Source organism: Symphalangus syndactylus, chromosome 8, assembly GCF_028878055.3.
Source record: "Symphalangus syndactylus isolate Jambi chromosome 8, NHGRI_mSymSyn1-v2.1_pri, whole genome shotgun sequence".
Classification (NCBI taxonomy): Eukaryota; Metazoa; Chordata; class Mammalia; order Primates; family Hylobatidae; genus Symphalangus; species Symphalangus syndactylus.
This window is the reverse complement of record NC_072430.2, coordinates 121,193,177-121,207,824: the sequence shown is the minus strand read 5'-3', so window position 1 is coordinate 121,207,824 and position 14,648 is coordinate 121,193,177.

Below are 14,648 nucleotides of genomic sequence, written 5' to 3'. Positions count from 1 at the left end.
GACTACATCATTTGTGAGGCCAAAAGCAAAATGGGACGTGGAGCCTGGCAGGGGGCAGGAAAGTGGATCTCCCCTTCCTGTGGGTGAGCCACTGCCTCAACCTGTAGAGGACAGGCGATCTCCCCAGGAGTTGCAACCTTGGTGCCAGGGTGCCTGGGTGCCAGGGTCCCTGGAATGAGGGTGAATGAGAGGCTCATGCTCAGTTGTCCACTGCAAAAGCCACAGCATTGCAACCCTGGGGAGGGACATAACCTCGCCCCATGTGAGATACTGTGGAACGTGCCCAACTCTGTGGCTGCACCCAGGCCAGGACGACTAATAGTGGAACGTGGCCCATCAACACACTGGGCAGAGGGTAGCCACCACTATGGAGTTGGGGGTGGGGAGGGGGAGGCCAGAGTGGGCTGTAGAGAACCCATCCCAGGGAGACAGTCGGGGTGGGTCGCAGGTGAGATGAGGCTTCAAGCCTCCTGTGCATTATCCCATCAGACTTGAAATACAAACACAGCTAAAGAAAAAGTATTAAGATTCTCAAGGAGGCAATAGCAGAGCATCAAACCCAAGCACGGATCCTTCTGCACTAGCATGTGCCATGAAGCCACTCTGACATGTTTCAAAGCACGACAGCATCCTTGCCTTATGCACTCCCCTAGGCAGCTCTTTGAAGTCATTAGATCAGGTGTGCCTTAAGACTCATCTTACAGACAAGACTTCAGACATTACACATAGCCTAGGCACAGGAGTCTCGGATCAGAGAGTTCAAACGTGGGCTCAGCCACTTACATCTCCCCTCGGGCCTCAGTTTCCTAATTTGCCAAAGGGGACTAGTCATCCCTTCTTCAGGGTTGTTGTGTGATTACAACAAATTGCATATAGAATGCCTTCTATAGTGCCAGTGGCAGTCAGAGTGCTCAATAAATGTAGGTATCAGCTTTTCCCAAAATCCTATTCATGAATGCCCTTCACTAATTTTCAGTATTCACATGCCACGTGTACCATTATTGGCTTAATATTTTAAATTTAAATCTACCTAATGTTTACACTTTAATAAATTTGCTTTATAGGGTAGCTTTATTCTACTGTCAAAAATGAAAGACAAGGCCGGGCACGGTGGCTCAAGCCTGTAATCCCAGCACTTTGGGAGACCGAGGCGGGTGGATCACGAGGTCAGGAGATCAAGACCATCCTGGCTAACACGGTGAAACCTCGTCTCTATTAAATATACAAAAAATTAGCCGGGCGTTGTGGCGGGCGCCTGTAGTCCCAGATACTCGGGAGGCTGAGGCAGGAAAACGGCGTGAACCCAGGAGAGGGAGCTTGCAGTGAGCGGAGATCGCACCATTGCACTCCAGCCTGGGGGACAGAGCCAGACTCCATCTCAAAAAAAAAAAAAAAAAAGAAAGACAAATATTATTCATCTTAAGTAGGAATTATAAAAATAAGTGCATGGGCCAGGCACAGTGGCTCATGCCTATAATCCTAGCACTTCGAAAGACCAAGGCGGTACCGGGTGTAGTGGTTCACATCTGTAATCCCAGCACTTTGGGAGGCCAAGGCAGGTAGATCACCTGAGGTCGGCAGTTTGAGACCAGCCTGACCAACATGGACAAACCCCGTCTCTACTAAAAATAAGAAATTAGCTGGGTGTGGTGGCACATGCCTGTAATCCCAGCTACTCAGGAGGCTGAGGCAAGGGAATCGCTTGAACCTGGGAGGTGGAGGTTGCAGTGAGCCAAGATCGCCCCATTGCACTCCAGCCTGGGCAACAAGAGTGAAACTCCGTCTCAAAAAAAAAAAAAAAAGAAAGAAAAAGAAAAAGAAAGGCGAGTGAATCAATAATTTAGGCCAGGAGATCAAGACAAACCTGGTCAACTACTAAAAATATAAAAATTAGCCAGACGTGGTGGCAGGTACATGTAGCCCCAGTGACTCGGAAGGCTGAGGCAAGAGAATTACTTGAATTGGGAGGTGGATGTTACAGCGAGCCAAGATAGCACCACTCACTCCAGCCTGGGCAACAGAGCAAGACTCTGTCTCAAAAAATAGTAAACAAATACATAAACACATGGAAAATGACAGTGGTATGAAAATCTAGCCAGATAACTTGACTAGCTTAGAGTCTGTACTTCCTCTTTGTTACGGAAGGAAATTAGCAGGTGTTTAATACTTAGTCCCCCTGAGACTTAATCTGCAGGGAATAATACGTCATTATTCAATTCAATGTTTTTTTGTCTGTTTGTTTGTTTGGAGACAGGGTCTCACCCCGTCACCCAGGCTGGAGTGCAGTGGGTGATCATGGCTCACTATAACCTCCAACTCCTAGGCTCCAGCAATCCTCCCACCTCAGCCTCCTGAGTAGTTGAGACTACAGGCACATGCCACCATACCCGGCTAATTTTTGTGTTTTTTGTAGAGATGTAGTCTCCCTTTGTTGCCTAGGCTGGTCTTAAACTCCTAGCCTCAAGTGATCTTCCCACCTCGGTCTCTCAAAGTGCTGGGATTACAGGCATGAGTCACCGCGCCGGACCCATTCAATGTTCTTTAATGCCTTATTAGTCCTGTACCAGTTAACATCTCTTATACCATGATTTGCCTGCTAGACTTTGGGAAGTAGGAAACATGAGGTTTGGAAGTGATAGAGTCAAAATTCACAACACATGTATCATGAATGCAAAAAAATAAAACCCACACAAACCAATACTAAATGCTATTCATGGGCACATGGATTGAAAGAATCCACATCAGTTCCTTGATAGTGACAGCCTCTGAAGAAAGAGAGAAGAGGAAAGGGCTGAGGGTTGTGTCAAATTTTAACTATCATCAAAATGTTTAATTATTTTATCAAGAATGCTTGAAACAAATGAAAAAATGTTTTTACAGTTGTTTATTCTGCATAACAAGGACATTGATATTTAATAATCTTTATATGCATTTTTAAAAGAAAATAAAATTTAAATTTTATTTTAAAAGAGTAAATTTTAATATGTAAAAGAAAATAAAGAGACAGAAGAAAAAAGTTTGATCAGGCAAAATGCTCCCAGAAATAGTTGCTGGGAAGAATTCAACATATGCTGATAAGTAAGGGACTGTATCAGTCAGCTTGGGCTGCTGTAACAAACAGCACAGACCAAGGTCAGGACACTGTTCTATAAACAACAGAAATTTATTTGTACAGTTCTGGAAGCTGAAAGTCCAAGGTCAAGGTATCAGTGGAATTGTTGTCTTCTGAGGTCTCTCTCCTTGGCTTGTAGATGGTCCTTGGCTTGTAGGTACCATCTGCTTCCTGTGTCCTCCCAGCTTCTTCCCTCTGTACATTTCTGTGTCCCCATTTTCTCTTCTCTTTTTTTTCTGAGATAGAGTCTCACTCTGTCACCCAGGCTGGAGTGCAATGGTGCGATCTCATCTCACTGCAACCTCCACCTCCTGGGTTCAAGCGATTCTCCTGCCTCAGACTCATGAGTAACTGGGATTACAGGAGCACACCACCACACCCAGCTAAGTTTTGTATTTTTAGTAGACACGGGGTTTCACTGTGTTGGCCAGGCTCCTCATTTCTTCTTCTTATAAAGAAACCAGTCAAATTGGATTAGGGCTCGCCTTAATGACCGCATTTTAACTTAATCACCTCTTTAAAGGTTTTTGCCTCTAAGTACAGTGACATTCTAAGGTACTGGGCTTAAGCCTTTAGCATATGAATTTCGGGGGGAGACAAGTCAGCCCATAACCGGGACTTTCACTGGTGCCCCCTGCTGACTTCCCTCTTCATCCAGGAGCCTCTCACCTCTCCTTACTGACTCTGCTGCTCTCCCCTCCTCTTTCCAACATGCAGGCAGGATCTTCTGACTGCTCCACTGCCTGCCCCTTGCTGACCCTTCCTGGCTTCACCCCTGCTTCCTCTAGCCAATCTGCTGAGGGCCTCCCTCCTCACCCAACTCAGCCCTGACTGCTGCCTGAGTCCACTCCCATCTGTGGAGCCTCCACTCAGGAGCCCATGAATCAACTTCCACCCAAGCTCCACTCTACAGCTCCATGCAGCTCAAACCACCTGCTCATGAACAACAACCCGAAGATGTTTCTTCCGTCTCAGACCAAGCCATCAATGCCCGTTCTTCTCTGTCTGGTCTCACTTCTTGAGATATGTCTGCCACGGGTATGTCTGTGGCATTCCTCTGCCCATGTTCACTCTGTACCTCTTATCATTTTGAAGTCACAGGTTGTATCAGTCAGCATCCAATTAGGAAAGCAGAAAGCTCTCTAGACACTTACATAGGGGAACTGTAACACAGGGAACTCTTTACATGGAGAGGGAGAGCTGAGAGGGAGCAGTGTGGTGAGGAGCATGAAGCTGGTAGGTCATGCGCACCAGGGCAGCACCCTAGAGAAGGTGCAGCAACCAGACAGAGGGAACCCTGTTCATGGAGCTGCCACGCTGACTCTGACTTGTGTAAGCCCCGGTTGTTAAGTGGAAGAACAATGACCTTCTACTACATCTAAGCCACTGTTACTTGTAGTCTCTGTTAGGGCAGCCAAGCTCATACATAATGAATGCATCTTTTTTTTTTTTTTTGACAGACTCTCACTGTTGGCCAGGCTGGAGTGCAGTGGCACAATCTCAGCTCACTGCAAACTTTGCCCCCGGGTTCAAGCGATTCTCCTGCCTCAGCCCCCCAGCTAGCTGGGATTACAGGCGCGTGCCAGGCTAATTTTTTGTGTTTTTAATAGATGTGGGATTTCATCATGTTGGCCCGGCTGGTCTCAAACTCTTGAACTCAAGTGATCTGCCCACCTCAGCCTCCCAAAAGTGCTGGGATTACAGATGTGAGCTACCACACCCAGCCGCATCATTTTTTGTATTGCTTGTTTTGGGGCAATTCGCAAAGACAAATTGCCTCTCCTTCCCCTTCAGCTTGGCGACAGAGCCGTGGCCATGGCCTTACCATGTGAAATAGACTTGAGGCATTCATTATATTCAAAGGAGTACTGGAGCTACAGTGACCATCTGTGTCTGTTTGTCCAGGAAAAAGGGTTTTCCTGGGACATAGAAGTTTCAATGCTTACACAGGGAAAGTTCCCGGCAAACTAGAGTGGGTTGATGATCCTACCTGCTCCTTGTGCTTGTAGCAAGCACGTTTCTCAAACAGAAAAGCACCTGTCAGCATCCCTGGCCCTGGCCCTGCCCCCTCTCTCCCTGACACACACACACACATACACACACATGCACACATACACCAGGGTCCAAACCACTGTGCAGGCAGCCACCTTCATCGAGCCTGGTTACCTCCCAGTGTCTCTGTGCTTGAGACACAGCGAGTTTTTCCCTGCCCACCGTTTCATTTCTGAAGACAGTAAACATTGGCTCAGCTGCAGCCTGCCCAGAGTCACCACCCCAGTGCTCTTCCAGCAGCCCTGGCCCTTTGCACCTGCGTCATTTTCCAAGATAAATTCCGTTTCCCTGGATCTGAGGCTTACATCACATTCCTTGCTTCTAGGAACTTGCTTGACCACAAATATGATTCTCTGGTCCCACGGTCTCTGCTGAGCTTCTGTGCTCCTCCTCTCTGCAGGAAAAACTCTGGGTGAGGGCATCCTCCTTAGCAGGGCATGTCTCTCATCCTGCTTTCAAAGATGTGCAGCTATTAATACATGGACTGGAAGGAACCATGAACTGAGCTTCGTCCCCTGTGTTTGGAAACCTGCCTCTGCCTCTGTTCTCTCCATAACATTGGGCAGGTTGTTTCATCCTGCAGAGCCTCAGTTTTGGGGGGCTGAAAAATGCCCCCCCCAAAGGATATCCAAATCCAAATTTCTGGAGCATGCAAATGTTACCTTATTTGGAAAAAAGGTCTCTGCGGATATAACTAAGTTAAGGATCTTGAGATAAAAACATTATCCTGGTGAACCCCAAATGCCATCACAAATGTCCTTGTAAGAGGGAGGTAGAATGAGATTGCATAGACAGAAGAGGGAGTCAAAGTGGCCCTTGAGACAGAGATTGGAGCGATGTGGCCACAAGTCAAAGAATGCCAGCAGTCACCAGAGTGTGGAAGAAGCAGCACTGATTTTCCCTCAGGGCCTCCCAAGGGAACATGGTCCTGCTGTTATGGGCTGAATTGTGTCACCACCCCGAAAGTAGTATGTTGAAGTCCCAACCCCCAGTGCCTCAGAATGTAGGTATATTTGGAGATAAGGTCTTTAAAGAGGTGTGTAAGTTAAAATGAGGCTGTTAGGGTGGGGCCCTGATGCAATAGGACTGATGTCCTTATAAGAAGAGGAAGGGACTGGAGGCTGAGGCAGGAGAATTGCTTGAACCTGGGAGGCTGAGGTTGCAGTGAGCTGAGATAGCACCATTGCACTCCAGCCTGGGTGACAGAGCAAGATTCCATCTCAAGAAAAGAAAGAAGGAAGGAAGGAAGGAAGGAAGGAAGGAAGGAAGGAAGGAAGGAAGGAAGGAAGGAAGGAAAAAGAAAAGAGAAAAGGAAGAGACAGCAGGGATATGTATACACAGAAGAAAGACCATGTGAGGACAAAGAAGTGAGCAGGAGCCCCCTGCAAGCCCAGGAGACAAGCCTCAGGAGAAAAGCCCTGCCAACACCTTGATCTTGGACTTCCAGCCTCAGGAACTGTGAGAAAGTAAATTTCTGTCTTTTAAGCTGCCCAGTCTCTGGTTCTTTGTTATAGCAATCTTAACAAACAGATATACCTGCCAACACCTTGATTTCAGCCCGGCAATACTGATTTCAGACCTCTGGGCTTTAGAACTGCAAGAAAATATATCTCTGTTGTTTGAAGTCCCCCAGTCTGTGGTATTTGTTGCAGCAGCCCCAGGAAGCTAGTACAGGTGGTAGATAGTACCTACCTCACAGGCTTCTTTGAAAGATGGAGGGAGGTCACAGGTAGACCTGCTTGGCTTTGTGTGAGTACCCGCTACATTTTCGTGGCATCTGAATTCTCCTCTCATGGGGATTTTTCTATATGTTTATTTTTCTGCCCAAGTAGAAGCCAAAAAAATAAAAAATAAAAACAAGACACACATGCCATGGTGGCATTTTGGGTCATCTTCTCTCCTTTCTTTTTTCGTGCCTGTTTCCTGCCTGAATGTTCCAGCTTCCTCCAATGGGCTCCATCTACCAGGGGTCCAGGTCAGCTAACAGTGAATTATTGACATATGTGCCTCATCACTTACTAGTAACACAACAGCTGATGCTTATGGAATACTGATTCTGTGCCATGCCTTATGCTAAGTGCTTTACCTAAAGTATTTCACTTAATCCTCTGAGCATCCCTTTAATATAGACTGCTATTATTCCAATTTTACACATAGGGAAATTGAGTCACAGAGAGGTTAAAGAGTTTGCCCAAAGAAGTGACAGACCTGGAAGACAAACTCAGGTTGTTGATACCCAAACCTACACCCTTACCCACTCTGACACCTTAGGAGGGGAGGGATCCACCTTATCTTAGTTAACTTTAACTCTCCACTGTGTGCTTGGAGCACAGTTTGGACTCAGTGAAGGCTTAATGGATGGACGGATGGATGAATGAGTAAATGGCACTTTGCATAGACCAAAGGAAAGTCAAGAAAATGCTCTTCGGGGCTCTGCTCTGTCCAGCTTCTCCTTAGCTTGACTCTGCTGCTATTGCTACCATGACAGTCCCGATCTATCCACCGTCCTGCATGGCCCATACCCACACCACACCCTCTTTGTTCTCTGCCTCTTTTACTCTGCGGCAGGGAGAGCCTGAGTTGAGCAGCAGCACCTGCAAACCCTCACCCTCCATCCACTCACCAATGGCCTCATGGCTCCTTGGGAATGGAAGAGATAGAATTCTTAGGGGCCTAGTGAGGGAAGTCTAGATCCAATGAGATTATGGATATTGTGAGGGGCTGTGGACACACCAGACATTATTGCTATCCCAATTTACAGAAGAGGACTTAGGTCCTCCTTTAACATCTCTAGACTTAGGTCTAGAGATGTTAAAGCCACAGAGAACTTGATGTTAAAAACATTTTTAAAAGAATGTAAAGTTAGCATAATAACTAGAATCTGGGAAAAAATGTAACAAACTATTTCTTACTTCTCCAGAATAAACTAAGGGCTGATATAGTCAATGCGGGAGAAAGGAAGGGAGGGAGGGAAGGAGGGAGGAAGGAAGGGAGGGAGGGAGGGAGGGAGGAAGGAAGGGAGGGAGGGAGGGAGGGAGGGAGGGAGGAAGGAAGGAAGGAAGGAAGGAAGGAAGGAAGGAAGGAAGGAAGGAGGGAAGGAGAAGGGAAGGAGAAGGGAAGGGAGAAAAGAAAACTTGATGCTATTTTTCATTCCCAATCAAGTACCCTTTTCAACATACCAAGTCAATAAGAAAGCAATCCAATCTAGAAGCGAGAAGATGGGACCTCAGAGCCTGGTTCCAATTCTTACCAGTTGTGTGTTGTTAGGCAAGTTATGTAAATTCCCTGAGCCTGAGTCCCTTTGCCCATGCAATACAAGACTATCTACCCATCACCTGGCCAGGCTCTCCATGACTGAGAGACTTCTGGGAGAGACGTTTTGATTTCGGAACTACATATATGAGAAACTGACAAGTTCCAATCTCTGGGCTCACTGTACCTGCCAGTCTCGGCCCTTTGGGGGAAGAGGGTAGTTTCCTATTAGTGACGAGGAAAGGTCCTGAAAACCTTGGCTCTACATCAGTGACAGCTGCATCTGTCTCCAGATCAGAACTGGAAAAATGAAGAAAAATTAGCGGCTAATTAGAACGCCTCCCTCTCTGAGTAATACCCTATAACATCACTTTGTAGTCAAGAAAATATTTACCTGGCAATTATATTTTAACATAGTCAGCTGTCCCTCCTTTGTGATGAATGCCTAATCGCTATGGAAAATAATCTCTTCTCTAAACTGTGTATTTCACGACTTAACCCCTGCCAAAAATGTGCTCCCATGTCCCTTTTCTTCTCCATAGTTTAAAACATACTTGAATAGAACGTGTTTTTAGACAGGATTTCGCTCTGTTGCTCAGGCTGGAGTGCAGTGGCACAATCTCAGCTCACTGCAACATCAACCTCCTGGACTCAAGCTGTCCTCTGACCTCAGCCTCCTGAGTAGCTGGGACCACAGGCATGTACCACCATGCCTGGATAATTTTTGTATTTTTTGTAGAAATGGGTTTTTATCATATTGCCAAGGCTGATCTCAAACTCTTAAGCTCAGGTTATCCACCCACCCCGGCCTCCCAAAATGTTGGGATTACAGGCATGAGCCCCTGCACCCAGCCCAAACGATGATTTAAATAGAGAGCTGCAACCACGTTTTCATTGAACACAAAACAGGCCAGCCCTGATGTCATAATTACAAGCTCCTAGAGCAAGTTTCTCAACAGCGGCACTAGTGACATTTTGGGCTAGATCATTCTTCATTTAGGGGGCTGTCCCGTGCATTGTAGGATGTTTGGCAGCATCACTGACCTCTACCCACTGGATGCCTGTAGTACCTCTCCTCCATGACAACAAAAAGTGCTGCAGATATTGAAAAATGTCCCCGAAGATTTGGGGTGGGGGTGGGGAGACAAAATCATCCCCAATAGAAAACCTCTCCTAGAGGGAGAGCCTGGGCCTGGGGGCTTCTCTTTGCCCTGCCTCACCTGAAATTAAGTACTTTATAGAAATGCTTTTATGGCAGTGCAGCTGAATTAAATATAGGAGTAAAGCTTGGGTGAGCATGGAGGAAAAGATATATATTGTATGCCTCAAATACACAAAATGTACACATCTGAAAAGACTGTTTGCAAAGCTAGTTTCTGGAACATGATGCACAGTGAGTTTTTCCTGGGATTTCAATATTTAGTTAGGCATGTATGGCGACGCTGCAAAGTAGATCAGCTGCGACTGTTTGTGACTTAATGTGCTCTTCTTTAAAATGGCTGCTCTCCCAGACAAGTCCTCCTCCAATGTTGTTTGCTGTTATTCCATTTTGCTGCAAAAGGAAAAAGAGTTTCACTGTAGAAATTCCTCATCGACTTGTTAAAATTTACGGAGAATGTTTTGACTCTATGGAATGTTTAAAAATGGTATGGGAAGCATGGGGAAGGGTGGGAAGAAGCCAGGCTTGCTTAGGGCGGAAGGTGGTTCTCCACATTTGACTGAGCTGGTGCTGGAAGCCACATCTAGCAGCATGATGTGCTTGAATCTCCCGGCAGTTGAGTGAGAGCTAAGTATTGCTTGGAATAACTGGCTTAGTGGGAAGAGGCTTGGACTGGAAGTCAAGAGTCCTGGGTTCCTGTCCTGGTTGGTCCCTTTTGGTTCCAACATTCTAATATCTGACAACTGCCTCATGTGATATGTTGTTATGATAATGGCCACTGATGACTCATGCTTCCCCTGTGCCCTCCTCTCTTCACTCTGTCAGTTTATAGATGTACTGAGAGATGGAATCCATTTTTCCATCCCTTGGACATGGGTTGCCCTTGTGACTGGCTTTGATCAATAGAATATGGCGGAAATGTCCCAGTGTGAATCTCTGAGCTGGTTTTTAAGGGATCTTGCATTGCAGATGTTACTTTCATTCTCTTGGGACACTGTCATTACCACGTTTAGAGGCGAGGTCTAGCCTCCTTCAGGATAAAGGAGACAGAGGCCCAGCTGGCTGCACAAACCCGCCTGCTGCATGCAGCTGGACAGGGAACCCCGTGAGGCCAACAGAAGACCTGCCCGGTAAACCCACAGAACTGGGAAAACTAATAAATCGTGCTTGTTTGATGCCGCTGTTTTGAAGTGGCTTGTTACACAGCAATAGATGAGCAGCTTGTTGAAAGGTCGTTTTTAAGAAACATCTTATAAACAACCTTCTGTATGTTCACCACATCCCAGTAAAACCCCCTCCTTTCCCCTACTGTTAATTCTTTTTCTTTCAAACTAGAACAAACTTTCAGCCTTTTTTCTTTTTTTTTTCTATCCAAGGGGAAATGTCTACGTTCATTTGCTCTCTTCCATCCTTGGGGCTGGGACCTGTGGGGATACAATAAAGGCATGAGCAAAGTCACCTTCAGCCTCTAGTGTGTGTGTGTTGGGGTGTGTCTCCTGAGAAAAACAGAACTTTCACCTCAGGAAAAATTTCAGCTTGTCTAGGCTGCTAAGGAAGACAACTTCAAGAAGGAGGATGCGTTTCTTGACTGCATGGTCAACAAAAGAAAATGTCCAGGCATGGTGAGTCACTCCTGCAGTCCAGCTATTTGGGATGGTAAAGTGGAAATATCACTTGAATGCACTTGAGCCCAGAGGTTGAGGCTGCAGTAAGCCATAGTTGTGCCACTTCACTCCAGCCTGAGCAATAGAGTAAGACTGTGTCGAAAGAAAGAAAGAAAGAAAGAAAGAAAGAAAGAAAGAAAGAAAGAGAGAGAGAGAGAGAGAGAGAGAGAGAAAGAAAGAAAGAAAGAAAGAAAGAAAGAAAGAAAGAAGGAAGGAAGGAAGGAAGGAAGGGAGGAAAGAAGGAAAGAAAGAAAAAAGAGAGAGAGAAAGAGAGAGAGAAAGAAAGAAGGAAGGGAGGAAAGAAGGAAAGAAAGAAAAAGGAAGGAAAGGAAATTGTAGGCACTGAATAGTGACATGTGTGATCTCCTTGTTGCTATCAATTTTATCTTGGTCTTTTTCTGCTTCCCTTCTTTTCCTTCTCTGTTTTATTCCTAATCTCTATTCTATGACATTTAGAATGTAGTTATTCTAGCACTCTCTATTTCCTAAGGACCCAGAAAAGGAAACAGAATAGAGTCCATGAAGACTTTCTGAGGAGTTCATCTACTGATGGTCTATCTCCAGTCCACTGAAGGTAAGAGGGCCTGTGTGGATGACCTTGGTATGTCTTGATATGACCTTGGTATGTCCCTAATTGTATTATTCTTTTTCCACAGCACATAAAACATTCTACTGCAGAAATCAGAGAAAGCAAGATTATTTTATGAGAAACACAATCTCTCGTCTTAAAGATGAAAGGACTGCACCTTGAGAGGCCCTTCCTGTTGAGTTGTCATCTGAACAAATCAGAGTGGTGGTTGAGGACACCAGATGTATTATTTCCTGCCACAGCAAATTGGAGGGCTCGCACTGTTCCACTGCCATCAACTTAGGAAGCAATTGAATTTGTTGATTATCTTTGCAAGAGGGAGAAGCTTAGCATCAATGAAGACATTGGTATTGGTAGGTATTCATTTAATCTCTGATCAATCTTATATAATGAGTTATATTATTCTCTCCCTTGGGGCAGCATTTTGCAGTTTTTTTCATAAAGGCAGTTCAAACAGGGTAGAGTCCTGAAAAAAGAAAATCAGAATTGTAAGAAATAGCACTGTAGAAGCCATAATAAAATTTTTTCTCAGCTGGGTGCGGTGGCTCATGCCTTTAATCCCAGCACTTTGGGAGGCCGAGGCAGGCAGATCACAAGGTCAGGAGTTCAAGACCATCCTGGCTAACATGGTGAAACCCTGTCTCTACTAAAAATACAAAAATTAGCCAGGCGTGGTGGCATGCACCTGTAGTCCCAGCTACTCGGGAGGCTGAGGCAGGAGAATCGCTTGAACCCAGGCGGTGGAGGTTGCAGTGAGCCAAGATCGCACCACTGCACTCCAGCCTGGGCGACAGAGACTCTGTCTCAAAAAAAAAAAAGTTTTCAGGAGTGAACAGGTGATAACAGATAACAGCTGGTCTAATAAATTTTCAGATTAAAGTAGTTTTTTAATATTATGTGGAATTGAACATGGTAGCTTCAATCTACCAATAATACAAGAGTTACAACAGTTTTCAACATTGAGAGAGAGAGAGAGAGAGAGAGAGAGAGAGAGTGTGTGTGTGTGTGTGTGTGTGTGTGTGTGTGTGTGACTCTGTTGACATCCCGGTGTGTTCCTCCTTATGCCAGTGTATGCCAGCTATATGTGTGGGCAAGAGGAAGGGCTGGCTCTGAAACTTCCCCAGTATGATAACACTACTCTTTGGCATTTGCTACAGAGAGCACACAACCCTTCTTTTGCCCTATGTAATCTATTAGCCCACTGGTATTAGCTAGACAGTGTTTCTAGCCAACAAGAACCTAATGTGTGATGAGTGCTTATTCCTACCTCCTGACACCACATATGCACACTCACACATGCCCAGTCTTCTCTGAGCCCCATTTTGGACATGTGGGGATGTTTGTTACTTATCCAAGTCGAGATGTTGAATAGGAAATAGGATTTGCAAGTCAGAAATTCTGGGTAGAGGACAGATCTAGGGGTAAAAATGGATGAGTCATCAGCATATTGAGGCTCTACTGAGTGTGCAGTGCAACTACACAGCTTGGTGAAGTGGTCAGAGGATTCGAGGCTCTGGAGCTGGCTCTGCCACCATGAAACTGGTGACCATAATGTGATCCTTCCCTATGTGAGCCTATGTCTTCCCATTTGTAGAATAAAGGGATAGGAGAATGGCGTTTCTAAGGTTCCTTCCAGCTAAACCATGTTTGTGATTTTAGGATTCTAATTGCTAAAGTGTCCCCTACCCTCAAAGAACTCACTATCCCCTGGGTTCAGCAGGCTATAAGCCAATCAGTCATAGGAGCAATGGGGCAACACAAGCAGAAGCCTGCCACACTAGTCGCCCAGCAGTGGGAACAACCATCGTGCACTGGAGTCGTCAGGAAATGGTGTGGATTGGAGGTCACCAGATCCACAGAAACTTTTGGCTGGGTCTCATTCTGTCCTTTGTGGTGCTGTTCGCTGCCTTGCAATTCTAATAATCTGTAGGTCTAGTCAAAATTTCACCCTCTCTCCAGGACTTGGTGCTTTGATCTGTAAAAAGAAGAGATCAGGCCAGATGATTTCTGTTTCCATCGAAGAGTCTAGCCCAAATATTTTGAGTCTGTGGTTGCCTGCAGACTAGCAAGAACTTTAAAACTGGTTTCATGATTTTGGGTATTCTGGAAGTTTCAATAGTTTTCAAGAAAGTTGGGATCTGGGTAATTTTTCTTCTGAGCTACCACCCTATCTATCTTTGGACGGAACCTACACAGTTTTCTTTCCACCAGGTAAACCTCCAGATACACAAACACTGCAGAGGCTGTGGGTCAGAGAGCAAGAGTTAATTGCTGCACTGGAATCTGAGTGTAAGGGCTGACTTGCGTCCCTAATGGGAGCTATCAAACCCTTTGGCCATCAAAAAAATATATACCTACTTGATAAGAAACTGAACCTGAATAACATTAATAATAATCACAGTAATAGCAACTATTTCTTGAATGCTTACAATATGCCAGATATAATGCTAAGCACCCAATAAGAATCTCACTTCATATTTGCAACCTTCTGAGGTTGGTATTATTATTTCCATAATTCAGATGGCAAAGTAAAGTTTAAAGGCTTAAGTAATTTGCCCCAAGCCCCTCAGCTAATAAGTGACAGATCTGGATCTGAGAATGAAATCCAGGTCTGCCCTACTCCGAGATGCCTGAGTAACCATCCTGCTACACTCTCAGAGTCCTGAGTGGACTTTGAGAGAAGCTTTTACTTATCATGCCTGCATTAGCAGGACTGCTCAGTTAGACCACAGTGTTCCAGATTTACAGGCCCCCGGGATAAACTATGCAGATTTTCTGTATTAATTACCCTATCTCTGCCTGTGGTCATGTCTCATCCAG